We start from the raw sequence: 17,364 nt of genomic DNA on the forward strand, positions 1-17,364 counted from the left end.
GATCCCCATCACCCACATATCCTTCTCCAAAGACCAGTCAGCGCCGTGTACATCCCTGAATGCGTCACCTCCCAGTTGTCCCGGCTGAATGACATTCTGGTCTCCTTCCCATGCGATCTTTGATTTGCCACTATTATTTGGACTTCTCAGCCTCTCCTTCAGCCTGCCAGCTGTCACCACCTGCTTGTAAGTTTAATAAGTGTTCCCTATCCCATCGTCAGTGTCTTTACTAGCGATATAAATAGTACCAGACCCCTAGAGAGTCCCACCTTCCCTTTTGGCCATGACCGAGTTGATACCTTCTCTGTTCAGCTCAGTTTTGTAGCCATCCTACAATGTTCTGGATGTTCCTGCAATGTTAGGAACAACCTTCCCTAGTTCCCTTGCAAGAATATCGTGTGTAACCGTGTTAAAAGCTTTTTAAAAGTCGAGATATATGGTACCTACTGCTTTGCTACACACACAAGGAAGAAAACTATATTGGTGTGACACAACCAATTCTTGCCAAAAAGAAAAGTGTGTTGGGTATCATGTATCCCTTTATTATATGAGTATTGCATGTTTTGGTAGCTGCCAGGAAGCTTGTCATGCATTGGCACCCTCTTGTGCAAAGTGCTATGCAAACTCAGAACCAAGAGATGGATCCTGTACCAAGAAATTCACAATCTAATTAATCTTAATTTTTTCCCCAAAAGAAAATGCCAGCTCCTTCCTTATCAGACTTCACATTGCAACATCTAGGAAAAGGAGAGTATTCATTCTGCAAACCTGCTTTACCACAAAACGAGATGACCACTTCTTTCCGAGGAATCCCAAACAAGTAGTTATTACTGGCATCATCAAGACTCATACCTAAGCCTTGATTTTAACCACATTAAGCTTTGCTTAAGGCTAAAAGACATAATCTGTCTGCATCCCCCTCACTGTCTGCTCACTTGCTGTCTGCTCCACCTAGGATGCAAGTCAGGCAGTTCTTCGGTTTTCAAACCTGACTGCTTCCAGTATGAGTGACACATCTTATGGTGACACAATTGCTGCAGGGTCTGCAGGAATTGTCTGAAAGCCAAGAGCTCTGTCCAAAGGAAGGAAAAATGGCAAGGATATAGTTATGTGAAGTGAATGAGTAAAAGGCATCAACTCCAAGACTGCAAGGCACAGTAACTGAAAACATGGCGTTTTGCACTGCTCCTGCTGTGCAAAGTAAACCAATTTTTAAAAGTGCTAAATCATGGCACTGGTTGTGGCGAGCAATGAAACTTGATCTTATTTTATGGAGTTTTGATCTTCACAGACACAAGGAAGACCGTTATCAAGCTAAAGTATTCCAGCCAGATAGTCTCTGACTGTATGTTTGCAGAGCACCTGTGACAGCAAAACGTGGGCTCTGCTGTTGCTTCTGGAACCAAAGAGTTAGTAACAACTAATGTTGTTTATACATGCCAAGCATTTGGAATGAACTACAGGTTTGTGCTCTATTTAAGTGTACTTTTAATTACTTTTGATTAGGATAAAGAGGATCATTTTCTTTTACCAATTCTCAGGATATTCAGAACATCTGGAAACTAAAGCAATTCTTTGCGCACCGGGTTATTAGTGTAAACTTCAACGTTTCCACAGAAAATGCTCTGTGAGTGGGGAATGGCTGAGGCATCTGGCATGACGTGGATGACCTGGGACCTTGGTGCCATGGAAATGGCTGGACATGCAAACCTTTCCCTACAATAGACAGATACGGTCTGTTGCTCGACCACGCACATTTGCCCAGCTTCTAGGTGTTTAGAGGCCAGAGTGCCAAAAAGTCCAAATTGGAAACACTTATTTTACGCATCCATCTTGCCTTCTCCCACGCAGCAGCTTTCTGAGATGCAGTGCTCATGACTTTGCCGTCAGCCCTAGCTGGTACCAGCAGGGAATGGGGGTCTGTTCCGGCTCGGCGTAGCAGGTGCCTGTGCAATGCAGCTCACTCTCCATCTGCCTCACAGCTCTATTAAATCATGCCTTGAAAGGCTGCCGTTCAGGGCCCTCTGCTCATTTTGGTGGGGACTTTGCTGAGGTGGACCCCAGCCTGCCTGAAGATGGAGCTCACCGCCTTAAGCAGCTGGCAAAACCCAGCTCCAGAGAAGAGGCAGAAGTCACCAGCCCAGAAAGTGGCCAGTGTGGGTGGCCCCACAGTGCCTTGCTCAACTTTGCTGTCACATTCACAGCTCTATAGCCTCTCCTCTAGCCAGACCTTCATGGCACATGAAGCACACACTTCCATACATAACATTAAAACAATTCTACTTCTCTGTGGGACAAACTGAGGAGAGGAGAGGAGAGGAGAGGAGAGGAGGGAAGGGAAGGGAAGGGAAGGGAAGGGAAGGGGAGGGAAGGGAAGGGAAGGGAAGGGAAGGGGAGGGAAGGGAAGGGAAGGGAAGGGAAGGGAAGGGCAGTGAAGGGAAGGGAAGGGAAGGGGAGGGAAGGGAAGGGAAGGGAAGGGAAGGGCAGTGAAGGGAAGGGAAGGGAAGGGGAGGGAAGGGAAGGGAAGGGAAGGGAAGGGCAGTGAAGGGAAGGGAAGGGAAGGGGAGGGAAGGGAAGGGAAGGGAAGGGAAGGGCAGTGAAGGGAAGGGAAGGGAAGGGGAGGGAAGGGAAGGGAAGGGAAGGGAAGGGCAGTGAAGGGAAGGGAAGGGAAGGGGAGGGAAGGGAAGGGAAGGGAAGGGAAGGGGAGGGAAGGGAAGGGAAGGGAAGGGAAGGGCAGTGAAGGGAAGGGAAGGGAAGGGGAGGGAAGGGAAGGGAAGGGAAGGGAAGGGCAGTGAAGGGAAGGGAAGGGAAGGGGAGGGAAGGGAAGGGAAGGGAAGGGAAGGGAAGGGGAGGGAAGGGAAGGGAAGGGAAGGGAAGGGGAGGGAAGGGAAGGGAAGGGAAGGGAAGGGGAGGGAAGGGAAGGGAAGGGAAGGGAAGGGGAGGGAAGGGAAGGGAAGGGAAGGGAAGGGAAGGGCAGTGAAGGGAAGGGAAGGGAAGGGGAGGGAAGGGAAGGGAAGGGAAGGGAAGGGCAGTGAAGGGAAGGGAAGGGAAGGGGAGGGAAGGGAAGGGAAGGGAAGGGAAGGGAAGGGAAGGGAAGGGGAGGGAAGGGAAGGGAAGGGAAGGGAAGGGCAGTGAAGGGAAGGGAAGGGAAGGGGAGGGAAGGGAAGGGAAGGGAAGGGAAAACCAATGCAGTAAGTCCAACATCTTCGTCATGGGATCACAGCAAGTTTATCATCTTTTATCATGGAAGGACCACACTAAAGCCAGGGATGAAGCCGAGGCAGGCTGGTTTTGCAGCTGAACACAGCCACGAGGCTCCACGTGGGACCTCCCACCACCATGCTGCCCCAGTGGATCCATGCTGATGGAATTGGGAAGCAGGCACGGATGCCAGTGATTTACTGGGAGTGCAGGAGGCTGCTCGCTTTAATATATGGCACATATGGCATGAGAATGTTAATGGAATTTGTACTGTAAAAAAATTATCTCCACACAAAGTATGGAATTACTTGGGAGGATTTATGCAACAGACATAAAATCCAGTGGAAACAGTCTAACCTTTCTGAGGCTTATTAAGTTTTCTCTTTTTATAGAAATGTCTTAATTTATGCAAGGTGAATGCCAGAAAAAATGCTATAGATTTAGTCAGAACCTAGCTCTTGCTATTTATAGACTTTCATAGCTATATTCTGCTCTTGTTTACATCAGGAATAAAATTATTTGAAGTCACTGGGCCCAAACCAAAATCATCTACATGATTCTGTTGAATGGGTACCAGCACTATGGTATCAGTTGACCCCAAAATGATGCTAATAATGAACAAAAAATGTGAAGAAAAAAATGTCAATAACAAAGCAAGCTAAAAAAATTTGCTTTGTATCCTGCTTACCCTTGTTGTGTATTTTACATTAAATATACGTCAAAGTAACACTCTTCCATCCTTGCCTGTGGGCAAGCAGTAAGATGCAGGACTCCCTGAGGACAACAGGGCTTCCCTGGGCCCCCCAGGACAGGATGGTGCTTACTCCTTGGTGGCGAGGAGGATCTTTAGCCAGGTTACTAAAGAAAAGATGACACTTCAGTAACCACGCTGTCTCTCCATCAGTGCTTACCCCACACCCACAGTTTCAACCAAACTGTGACAATGTCCTTCAAAAAATTGTTTCTACAAATGTCATGAAAATCAGAGGCATAAATCGGTGCCCTGGTGAGAGGAGACGGAGTGTCCCCAAGGGTTACACAGTCTCTGGCAGGACTGGCCAGCCAGGGAGGACACTATCAGCCAGCCACCAGGAGTGCCACACACAGGGTGGCATTTGTAGCACAGGCAGAGGAGGTGGATGCAGGGGGAAAAAAATGCACAAATCCATTGGAAAGCAGACTTCTGTTCTTCATCAGTCAACACATGTTACTCGGTGCATCTAAATCCTGCACAAATTTCACCCTGTACTTTTCCACAGCTGTATCACTGAAGCATCTTAACTTCTTACAGACACAAACGAATGCAACCTTAAAATACCCCCCTGAGGTCAGCGGGGGTTATTAACTGGAGGTGACAATAAATGAGCTCCAGCAAATCTTGCTCCGGTGGTTTCCGACACTATCACCCCATTCATCTGCTTCAACTTCTCCCCAAAGTCACCGCCGCGCAGCTGGCAGAGGGGAACCGGGGCTGGGTCCCCAGTGCCTCCAGCTTCCCAGCCCACATCCCAAAACCAGGCAAAACAGCACTGACGGAGGCTGGCATCTTGTAAAAGAAACTTGTAAGTCAGCGTCCCCGAAGCCCGGCACGTAATGCGAATGCAGGAGGAAATCAAATGACATTGGGCAGAGAGTCTCTGGCCTGGCCTTTGAAGACCTTGCCCCTGGAAATGAGTTTGAAGTGAAACAGTGTGTCTTTTCCTCTGATTATTAAAAGCAAAGGATTTTTAAAGCTCCCTGATGAGGAACTGTCCTCGCCCCATGGGGCAGGGGAGAGTCCAGGGTGGGGGCAGCCAGCAGGAGAGGGAATTTGGGCCTCAGAGTCCAGATTTTGCCACTGGGGGTGATGGTGAGCAGAACGCGGCGCATCCTGCCGGAGAACCAGTCCCTAGAGGGAGGCACAGACCCAGGCTTTCTCAGCGGGTTTCCCTGCTCTCTCCAGCCAAGGCAAATTAGGGTCAGCTCCAGGCTTTGGAGGCACGTTCTCTACCAGGCTTTTGGAGCATCTCTCCCACCTTCACCAGCACCACTTCTGCTTTCTTTGTTGTTACCCCCCATCTGGTGCCATTTTCCCCACCTGAGCTGTGTCTCACTCCTCTCCTCCCTTCTCCATCCCCTGCTCCACCTCTATCTCAGTTCTCTCATACCCCAATTCCCATCCCAGCTCTTCAGGCTTCGCACCTCTCCCCACTGTGACCAAATCCTCTACACCAAATCTAACCCCCAACTCTCATTTAACCCTTTCATCCCTCCGCTCCACACAGCTCCCTGTGGCAGCATCCCAGCATGGTCCATCCCTCCCGCATCCACCCTGGGAGCACAGAGAACACCGGGAGACAGTCCCTGGGCTGTGCCCAGCATCCCAGCGGGATGGGCAGGGAGGGGGAAAGCCTGGTCAGTAAAGGTCCCTCCCATCACCCTCCGGAGCAGTGCGCACAACGCACAGGGGCTGTGCTGGGTGCTGGCAGAACCCCTTGGGAAAGGATCTACTGGGCCCCCCTGTCTCTCTGCTATGCACATGTGAACTGAGACTTTTCAGGCTTATCATTTCACTCACTCTGGGGTTTTAAATAGGGGTGATTCAGCCTGGAGAGCATCTCTGCCGTCAAACTTGGAGCTCCAAAGCATGGAGTTTCTTCTAGGCAAAACATCTGTAGCAATTTCTATAATATAGATAAATCACCTGCTTTTCTCTAAATTTATTCCCAAGTATTCTTGGGAATTTCTCTAAATTTATTCCCAACTGCATTCTGTCAGCTGAAAATTTGCATTGCTACGTACAAGCAAATATAATATGACCATGTGTATGTGCCAGCCACAAGCTGAAAAACTTCCGTGCAAAGAGCTAATGTTTGATAAAGTTATAATCAAATGAAAACCATAATCTTACCATGAAAAATGTTTAGAAACCTTAACTTCAGACATCATAGTCTGTATTACTTACAACAGGATAAGGACTAATTTCTACATCATTCTGTATCACAGAGAAATCTGAAAACAATGTTCATATTTCATTTATTCTTCACTCCACCAAAACTCCCTTTCAAATCAAATCAATGTTAGCTGAAAGCAATGTTTTGCCACAAAAAAAGGATCTTCAGATTTGTTCTGCTTCCATCATTTCAGTTATACTTTTCACAATTATTTTGAATGATGCCCTGCAAATCCTACCTTGTGCTACAAAACCGCTTCAGCATCTCCTGTCTCTCTGAACTCATCTGTTTTGCCTTTGCCGTTATCTCATCAAACTGTGCAACACAGTCATCTCTGCCTCTCCTATAACACACATCGACCCAGAATAAATAGAGGGAAAATATTAGTAAATGTGATTCTTTTAACCAGGATCTTACGCGTGCTCTCTAAACAGTATCTGATGTGGCGCGTATGTAGATCTGCCTTTGAAATTGTCATTTAGGGGAGATGCCTGGAGGATTCCCATCCTCTGAGTTTGCCAACACCACCAGCATTTCGCTACAAACACATTTAGACAGATGGGTGGGCAGGACAGCTTTTACAAACTCCCAGCCAGGACTTTTGCAAAAGCTGCGTTTGCCTGCTTAACAGTTATAAAAATGGAAAAGAAGAGGGTGGAAAATGTAATAAGCAATCCATCTGCGTTACTGAGCAGTTTTAATTGCTTGTGCATCGCAGCTGGCGCGGTGGTATGGCCCCGCACGAGGACGGAGGGGGCTTGTTGCTGCAGAAGCACCATCGCTGAGCCCTGCAGAGCCACCACAAAATCCCACCTCAATTCCCATCCCCATTAACAGCAAAATATGTAGAACAAGGTGCTGAAAGGATATAGCAGGCTTTTCTCGTTGCCCTGTCAGAGGGGTTGTGTACTACATGGTGTAAAAATGAGGTTCAGCTATTTCAAGGATGTGGGATCAGATCCTCACGTCAAGTCCGTCTTGTCCCAGCTGCTCTGCTCCCAGGTTCATTTGATGTCTTGCTCATTTGTTGACAGCCCGGTGGGGTCCATGGAGACCTCTTGGCTGGTTTCAGTACCATCCTTGTTATTCATTATACACAGTTTTAGACTTAGGCAGTGTTTTACAGGACACGTAAATCCGAGGCAGGGGGCTGCCGCAGTTAAGGCAGCGGCCGTGACCCTGCAAACACCAAAACCCATCACTCAGTGACTCCAGCAAGGGGACAGGCAGGTGGCACTTTGGATAAAGGCTCTACAGCACAAGGACCTGACTCCCTGACCCCTCCTCACATTCCTATTGTATATTAAGATATATTGTATGAATATATATATTGTATATTCATATTGTCTTATTCACCCATGCATGAATTATCTAGCCCACTTCAGCCTCCATGGCAAAGCATGTGTCCTGACTCCACCTGCCAGGGCTCCCAGTGCTGGTGCTGATGAAGCAGTCTCCCAAAAATAACAAGCCAAATCCCTCTCCTGACTCTGGAGTTTCCCAAGGAACTCGAGGGGAAAAAGTATCAATGCAAAACCTAAGCACGGCAGCAGGGCTTGCACCAGCAGCTGTAGTCACACTGGAGGGCACAAATGAGGAGCAATTCAGCACAGCCAGAAGAATAACAAAAGCAGGACATCCCTGCACTGCCAACAGCAGCTCACAGAGGGGTGTAACTGGTGCCTTTGGCTCCTTCCAACTCCCAGGCTCTGCTTCGTGCCCTGCTGCAATTTGCTGCTGTTGGGTTATTCGGCTCCCTCTCCGCGAGCATCCCGGCTACCGGGCTGTGTTGTGACCCCACTGCATCTGCTTGCTTGTAGGTACTGTAACACCAAGGGGCAAAACCCCAGCGTTTAGTTCTTCCATGTGTATTGCTTGTGAGTTTGGGGTGGCGAAGGTATGATGGGTGAAATTGCCCTTGTCCTCAGGGCAAACAAAGATCCAATTTCAGCTACAGTTCTCCAGGCAGGGTGATCTACATGCTTGACAAATCTTGGTTTAGGCCCCTCAGCATCAAAGTGAGAAACAGCTTTAATCAATCACCCTAACTAATGATGGAGAAATGGGAAAAATTAAAAAGACACCCAAAATCTGAGAGTATTTATTTCCAAGGCAGTATTTTACAATAAAGATTTGAAGGTTTAAGTGCCTGATCATTTAGATAGGCACTCTCTTTGCAAATCTCTTGCAACAATAAAAAAATAGGAGGTTGAAATAAAATAATTTAAAAAAAAACCCAAACAAACAAATAAATGCAGCTACAGTGACAAGACACTTCACTGGCCACTTTAGTTTCGTGAGCTCATGCTCAGCCCCATGGCCAGGCAGACATGGGAGACAGAGCTGGGACTCAGCCAACAGAAGGACCCTGAGGAGGAAAGGAAAGGAGGTTTTATGGTCCAAATCCCCCGTATCTCGGCCTCCTGGCACATTGGTTGTCAGCAAGGTGACTGAGGGGCACAGGGCACACAGAAGGCTGCTCCAGACGGGAGGGAGCTGGGCACAGGTAAGCACAATTCACCAGCAGTGGTTGCAAGGTGCCACAGAAAGACAAAATCCTGCTGTCAAGCCGGCGCTGGAGAACTTCTGGACTCGAACATTGTTTTAAGAAAGCAAAACCCCTGCTCAGGAGACCGTGACGTGTCCGAAGGCTGGCAGCGGCACCCGTCGCACGTCACTCAGCCCGTACGCAGAGCCGCACAAGGCTCCCTTTGAGAGACAGCTCTGCAGCGGGAGCCGAGCCGCACAACCCGTCCCCAACACAGATATAAAAAGGGAAACAAAGCACTTCAAATTTGTCATTGCCTGTTCTTCACCTGTGCGATCCGGCTCGCGCTTTGTTTTAGCACAGCAATATCCTCTGGGGTCTCCTTATAAACCTCACTGGGGAGCCGTGCCTCCCGCACCGTGGCCGTTCCCACCCACGTCCCCAGCACCTGCATCAGGGCCACTGCAGGGACCCTGGCCCCAAATCCTCTTCTCCTTCTCCCCATTTCCCGTAAGAGATGTTGGCCTTAAATCAATGCTGACTTAAATGTTTTAATCACCGATACAGATTTCCTCCTCCTGGTTGTATTAATTCATCGACAATTTGGGATACTTTGCATATTAGCATCAGCACTAGCTTACGCAGTGGCCGTCAGAGGTTGAACTTGTCACAGCTGCATCCCAGTGTCACACCAGTAATCCTTTTCCAGGTTAATTGGCCCAGGCATGCTGCACACACCATTGCATAAAGCTCTGGTTTTACCTCTCCGGCAGCGTGAAGCAGAAGGCGGCTTTGCTCCTGAGCTGATGTCCTTACGCTGGCAGTGTGGAGCCTCCCAAGCTCACGTCAGACACCCCGGCACACTCGCACCAACCAAGCCCGACACAGCACGGGCAGCCTGGAGGGCTCGGTATCAGGATGAGTGCAGACAGCTAAAAATAGTTCAGAAACTGAGAAACCAGGGCGTCCACCCAGACACCAAGCAAGCAACTTCCTTCCAGGGAGCACATGCAACCTGTGTCTCTGCAGAGTCAGGTGGAGAAGAAGGATAATTCGGAGCACCCACATCACTGCTGTGCTCCGGGGGAACATCTCTCTCCATCACCTATAGAGACAGTCAGAAATCAAGCCTTTAAATCAGGGGCCTGAAATCAGACAGCATGAATAGCCCCTATGTTTTTATTTACTGTGTCCGCCACTTTGTTATTCAGTAAACAATTTTATTTAGTAGCTCATATTAGAGAAAAAGAGTTTTATACAAAATTAGAGCCAGAACACCCCTTTACATATCCCAGGCTATGTTGCATGATAAATTTGGCTGGCCAGGTCTTCACCTCCAGGTACGGAGGGAGCCCAACACATGCACAGCCCCATGCCCGAGACTCTCGGGGTTTGCCTGGGGGAATTACACCCCTCCTGGGGTGGGATGCCACGGCCCTCACTGCCCAGTGAGACCCCCCTGGCATCACGCGTGCCGAGTGCTGTACTTGGATGTCACAGCTCTCACCAAATCACACTCAGTTTCCTCAGTGTCCCCAAATCCGTATAGTGCCAGGCAAGCTAATTTAAGCTTATAAGTGTCTGCCAGAAATGGTTTCCTCCTCCCTGCCCTCAGCTTTGCTCCCCATATAAAGGCACAAAATGGTATATTTTGAACACACTGATGCACATCTATAGGTGAACTGTATATCATCCTATAAATTGGGAGTTAAAGATCTCTAACTCTCCCAGTAGCACCAAGACAGCAAATCCACGAAGAGATACATCCTCTTTTCTGTTTCTCAGTATGTCATGCTTGCTTAAATCCCCAAAAATGCCTGGTAATCAGCCCAGCTATGTTTCCAGTGGTACCAGCATGTGCAACGCAGTCATACAAACCCTCAGAGCTGGGCTCCCCGGAGCTCTAGATGTCTGCAGAAGGACTGACCGACTCCCCTGCCGCTTGGCCAAGCAGCGACGTGACCCAGTGACTCTGCCAGGGCCATGGTGGGAAGGAGGGAGCTGCACTACAGAGCTGGGAAGGGCTGCGTCACATCACGTCCCTTCCAAACCCATCAGGACCTCGAGCAAATCCCCTAATCTCCATCGGTGCTCTGAGAGCTGGCACGGGCAGCCGAGAGCCGTAAAGGCGGCTTCAGCCACTCCGTGCTCATGCTGCTCAGTCATGGGGATCCCCGACAGCACAGGTTAATGGGCTGCCTGTGTTTCCTAATCCTCTGAGCAAACTCTGCCAGGAATGATTACTAGCCCCCAACAAAGGTCGTGCTCTACCAGCGCTCCCTGGTCATTGCACTGGGACATGTTTTCTTTACACTTGCACGTAGCTGCCGAGGCTCCGTTATTTCCCTGCATTTGATTTCTGACAAAGCATTTCTGTTGGTAAATACCCGCTGCTTCGTGCTGAGCACTGCTTTCAACCACCCTCCCTGCAGCTGCGGGAGAGGAGAGGAGAGGAGAGGAGTCAGCTAAATCCACATCCAGCCACCTGACTGGGTGGTTTCCGTAGACATTGGGGACCCCTTGGACCTTGGAGGAAAGGACCCGCAGGAGCTCATCAGCCCATTTTCAGGCACAGCATCTGCTCTCCAATACAGGTGGCACGTGCACTTGACTCTGCAATCCCCACTGCTTGATCTAGCACTGGGAAGGGGAATTCATCAGTGCGCTGAGTGGTTTCAGTTCTAAGCAGGTAAGGCTTAATACGGGTGATCAGGAGGAGAAACAATCCTTTAAAATGGAAAGCAAAGATTAAGAAAGGAGTGCTTTTAAGTCGCAGCCTGCAAAGCCTGGTGCTGGGGTGCCCTGGGGACCAGAACGGCTCCTCTCCTCACACCCACGCAGCTCCGCAAGCGAGCAGGGCAGCTCCCACCTGACCTGCCACTGCCCTCACCCGCTCCGCAATCATTTTTCCAGGAATCTCCGTTTCCTCCGTTATCATCCTCCCACCAAGTCTCTTCTCTGTCCTTTGATCCTCTTTTTTCCTCTCCCAGCTGCGGGATGTGATGCTTTCCCTCTTTGCCGGCACAGAGGCCCCGTTCTCCGGCAGTATCGGAGCCGCTTGTGTGGAGTGCTGGTGACATATTGTGGCTGGGCTGGTTAATCACACGTATTCCCAAGAGCTATCAAAGCTGGTTGGAGCCGAGATCTGATCTATCGCAAAATACTCATACTGCCCCCCAAAACCTACACAAGCCAGCGAGGGCTGTGGTTATCCACGTGCCATAGGCTTAGCCTTTCTGCCTGGTATGGTTAAAGGTTGAAATCTGAAGGGTTCTACACTACTGATGTATAATTACATACGTGCATGGAGTATTATTTAACACACTAGCTTGAATTAAAAAATATTCTGATTTAAGCTTGAACCTGATGATATTTACACATAAAATTCTCAGCTTACCACTGCTGGCTTACCCTACAGTTCAGTAATACTCTTAATTAAGGCCCTGATGGGGCTCCGTGTTTAAGGCTATGCTTAAGTCTATTGACTTAGTAAAATTAAATATGCGTAATTATTTATTGCTGACTAGTGCAGACACGTATGTGTAACCTATTCCGTTCACACTCACTCTATGCACTTCTGGGGGCAGACCCTGGCTTTGTGTTTAATTTATGTATCATCAAACAGAATGGTGGGGCCAGGCTCTTAGGCACTACAAGTAAGATAATCGTTTAACTGACATCATTGTACTGATTTAAGGCAAAAGGACTTCTTGCATGCGAAAGCACATGCATAAATTGTTATCATTTTATTTGTTAATTGTTGTCAATTGTTCAAGCCTGTGTTTATGAACTTCACCAACCCAGAGCCTAAATATACCCAATGTCAGCAGGTCGAGGGCAGTTGCAGCACCCGCGAGCCCTTCCAGCAGAATGTATTCAGGCTACAGCATAGCTGCGCAGCGGTACCCAGAAAATATTCAAGTCCTTCCTAGTGCCCTCATGCCAAACTGACGTTTCAGAAATGCAATATCAAGTCATTTAAATACTGCCAGTTTATGCAGCATCTCAGTTATCCTTTAATATTATACTTACTTTTTTCCCAAAAGAGAGTGGTGTCTAATCATGTCAGGATTTTCTTAAGTAATTCTGCCCCAGGGTAAAGAGTATTTTTTTATACAACAGCGATGGATCTAAGATGGATCTGGCTTTAAGAGGCAGATTCTCCTAACACTCAGGGCCTCGCTTAGAGGAGGCTCCTGAACTGATTCTGTCAAAAAGTGTTTGCATTTTCTTCAGGGTGAGTTAGAAAAGGGAAAAAACCTAAATGAGTTTTGACATTTGTATTTCAAGTGTTATCTGTCAAATATGCCAGGACCAGATCACAAATTTCCTAAAGATTGTTGTGGCTATCCAGCCTATCAATAGCAATCTGGAGCTCATATACGATCCAGGCAGAAAGGCACGTTGATAGAGTGCAGTGACAGATTTCACATTAGGACAGAGGAGGAATAGGGGGCAGCTAACAGCATCTTTAAAATTGCATATGGGTCTTCTCGGTAAGTGAGGTCTGACAGGCTAGTTTGCGAAAACCAGAGAGGAAACAGAAACCAGAAGGTTGCCCAAGGCCATGGCCGCGCTACCTGGAGCTGATCAGTGGCTTCATCACACGTGTCTTTCGTCCCTTACGTTTTCTGCTGCTGTGGGCAAAATTACTCTGTAGGAAGCCTTGACCTTTCAATTCCTATTTATATGTTATTTTTGAGCAACGGATTTCTTCCAGTCCCCATTTCTCTGAAACCAGCTAGGGGCAGAGGGACTATGCAGGGAAAGGCAAGCAATGCCACCGGGGTCTGAGGGATGCTGAGGAGCAGAGCCATCCCAGGACGGGCATCCCCACCTCCTGCAGAGCCCCGGCTCCCGGCCCTGCAGCACCGGCCTGGGTACCTGCTCCGGCAGGACAAACGGCACTTACGGAGGACACCCAAGTGCAGCCTTGCATATGCCCGTTCAAAATCAGCGGCAGCAGAGGACAGAGGCTGCTTAGATTTTACATTGGTTCATCTATTTAGTCCCCCAGGTTTGTTATTGATTCCACCTGTGATATTACACAAAAGCCCCCATCGACTACAGGACCATTTAGGATGATTTCTGATACTCCAGCAGCATCAGATTAGATCTGCTTCAAGGTGATCTGCCAGCTCTGCCTCTCCATCACACAGCGCGCAGCTGTTTCCAAAGCACCCTATTCTAATACTCCGTTTTAATACCGTGCAGAGAGGACATCTGCAGGTCCCGTTATTATAGGAAATTAAAATTCATTGTGCTGGTTACATTCCTAGGTTTAATGTATTTGCACCACTAGTAAAACAGCGAGAGCCCACCAAAGGCAAGATGCCGTGCGTTGTATTAGCTACATTGATTTGTAGATGAGGAATGCACAAACTGATGGCACACTGTACTCCAACATTACAGTGAAAATGCCAATGAAATGTAATGCTGTGTAGAGAGACGCGAATTGTTCCCGAGTATATTAATAGTCGGGCTGAACATGGGGAAAAGGTGTTGGTGTGTTTGTTGCTGAAAGTTCTTGAGATCCCATGTGGTAAAGGGATGCTGGTCTGTTTGACCGCGGGTGACATTATACTTGCTAAGAGCGTGCTTGTCCCAAGGTTTTCCAGGGATCATCAATTCCCTGAGTCCTGCTACAGATGCTGTCAACCATTTAATTATGGATGCTTAATCACTGGTGGTGGATTAGCCCCTGGTCTCCTCCAAACACAAGCATGTACGTGCAACAAAATCTGAGTTTCAGAGCTCAGGCAGTGAGCTCCCAGGTAGCTTCAATTTCCCATAAGGTTGTCCCTGCATGATGAATACCTTTCCGTCACATCCAGGTGGATGGGAACAGGCTTCAGCAGGTGTTTGCTGCTCACACAGTGAATCCTTCTTCAGATCCAGGGCAGGGCCTGGCCCACAGGAAATATTCTGCAGTGGACTGCATTTTTGCAAGGTTTGAGAGATCACTTGATTATGCGATGAGCTGAGGGACCAGTTCAACATGCAATATTGCAGGAGGCACCACGATTCCCCCTGTGCCATATGACATGGAGCATACGTGCCATATGCATCTTGCCTCCCCCAAGATTTCTGGGGGGATGCTCTGCAAAGCACCGAATCTTAAAACCAGTTGACGCTGAGCACCAGACCTTCTTTTCCCTCCCAGTTTAATTCCATCCTGGTCCCGGCAGCTCCTGCCCCCACAACCTCTAACTTACACTGCACGCAAACACTATGCTTTTGTAATCCTTCCTCTCCAGTGGGTCAAGATATTAATCACTGACAATGCAAACGGGAATCATTGGCCACCACAAGACCGATGGAGTCCCTGGAGGGTAGGTGGGATGGCAAGGTGGCGCACAGAATGACTCTTAAAATATAGCTACCATCTATTTCATCGTATTGATAGATTTGAATATCAACTGTGTACCTGTTATGAATAGTTTACAAAATTTAAGGGACTTCTAATATCCATGTTTTAGCTGTAATTCCACTTTCCTACCAAAATCTAATGTCTTTTGAATCCTGTGTCACTGCTGACATAAACAGCTCCTGTTTCTCCATTCAAAAGAGGCAAAAATAACCCATCAATAATAAGGAATATAAAGGGTAGATTCATTTTTTAGCATCAGCAGGATGCCACAGCCAGGATATAGAAACAGATGTGAGTGCTATGGCATGGCCCCATTGCCTGTGCTGCAGGGAGGCATCGCTGCAGAGCAAAATAGAAACATTTCTCTATTTTTTTTTTTGTATTGTGGAATCAGAGGGTTCTACAGGCATCATAACCACTGGGAATAAACCATACAGGGCAATAAGGGGCAGTTTGGCGACTTGGCAGGAAGAGAGCAGCAAGCACACTTGCTGGAGCAGTAAGCCAGAGCACCCTGGGCAGGAGCAGCCCGAGCACTCAGCCCTGGGACAAAAATCAGCACTCCTGCTCTTGAAAAGGCTCCAAACTCATCCCAGCACAGCCAGAAACCCCCGGCCACCCCTGCACCTCCCAGGGCTGCCCTGACTTCAGCCCAGCACTGGCCTCCGGGCTCACCCAAACATCCCTGCGAGATGTGTGCTGACCTCCAGAGAGATGTGTCAGCAGTGGGGAGTGCACTGACAGCCTAAGGAAAAATCAGGGCCAGGGCTGGGCATTTTGGGACATCTCACTGTCACTGTACCCAAATACCATCTTCTCCCAGCTGCAGAAATGGCCCCTTGCCCAAGATCCCAGAGTGCAAACCCCACGGAGCAGGATTGATTCCATAACTTCAGGAACTCCCCTCCATCAGAGCATCAACCAGGCTGAAAACGATGCTGACCTCCATAATGCTCCGGGTGTCCTTCTGTCCAGCTGCAAATACGTAACGCAAGTTCCCTTTGGAGATGAAATCATGCAAATAAAACAACTCCAGAAATCCTCAGCAAGGCCATCCCAGGACACACCATAACCACCTCTAGTGCCTTGCTAATGGGTTGGATAAATATTTAAATCACATATTAGCTTTCTCACTAGCTACTTGCAAAGAACCCAGATCAGCGGGAAACTTGGGCTCTGCAGCCCACCAGGGAGATACCAACCTGCTGGGCAGCACAGAGCTCATTCCTGATGGTGAAGAGGAGGAATAGGCACCGTAGGGGATGAAGGGATGTCCAGCAGCATGCCGAGAACCGGGTGCTCAGCACCTTGTGCCAGCACAGGACCAGCCTCATGGGCTGGGGCATGGTCCCGGCCTGCTCTGCCACCACTGAGCTGAACCGGGGACTCGCAGAGGTACTTTGGTATCTGCTTGAAAATACATTAAAGCCCTTCCTCTTGATGGACACATTTGCAGTACAAATAGTTATGCCCTCTTTATTTTACTCTGAGGTTTAATTAATATATAAATCAAACGCTTATAAAACTCACAAATGCTTGGGAAGATGTAAAATTTAATTAGTTTGCCCACACAACTCCATATGTCAACTGTTAGCTCAATTACTCTTTGCCATGAAATACTGACTGCACTTTCCCATATTGGTAATTTCCCTCTATCTCAGAGTCATGGTTAATCAACACCCTGAACTCAACACACACACTCGTGTTAAATTAAATATTGAGCACAAGGAGTGAGAGCCTCCTTAATGAAATCACAGCTGGATTTTGCTCAGAAATGAGATCCTCATGGAATACTGGGGCAGATGATAATCTCCGGGGTGCGGGGCAGGTTATCACCCTGCTCCGGGATGTGCTACCAGACCAGCTTGCAGGAGGTGCACCACCACACTCACGCTATCACATCGAAGGTTGGAGGAAATACATCTCTGTTCGGGTTTTCTTGGGATGGGAGAGGAATGGGGCAGATGCCGGCCAGGCAGGGACTGGAGGAGACAAGGGGAGGCTGGGGATGAAGCACACGGCAGGGATGGGTGGGAAGGGGCAGGCAATAGATATGCTGTGATCGGCTCACACGCGTGCAAAGTGCAGGTGTGCAGCAGTTAAAGACGGTGACAAGCTGTATGCATTAAATAGGCATTAAAAGCACGTTTAGGTCAGCCCCCAGTCTGGCAGCGAGAGTCAGTACAAATAAGCACCGCCGCTGCATTTATTCCTATTTCAAAATTTTCAAGTGACAACAAAATGTCAAAATTATCACCTGGAAAAAGGCCAACAAACTCGCCACCCTCCCGGGGTCCCCCTCCTCCCCATCCCCATCCCCGGCACAAGGGCTCCAAAAGCCCCCTTGGCTCGCACGCCATGGGGCGCAGCCC

This window comes from Aptenodytes forsteri, unplaced genomic scaffold (assembly GCF_000699145.1).
Source record: "Aptenodytes forsteri isolate BGI_AS27 unplaced genomic scaffold, ASM69914v1 Scaffold29, whole genome shotgun sequence".
NCBI classification, from domain to species: Eukaryota; Metazoa; Chordata; class Aves; order Sphenisciformes; family Spheniscidae; genus Aptenodytes; species Aptenodytes forsteri.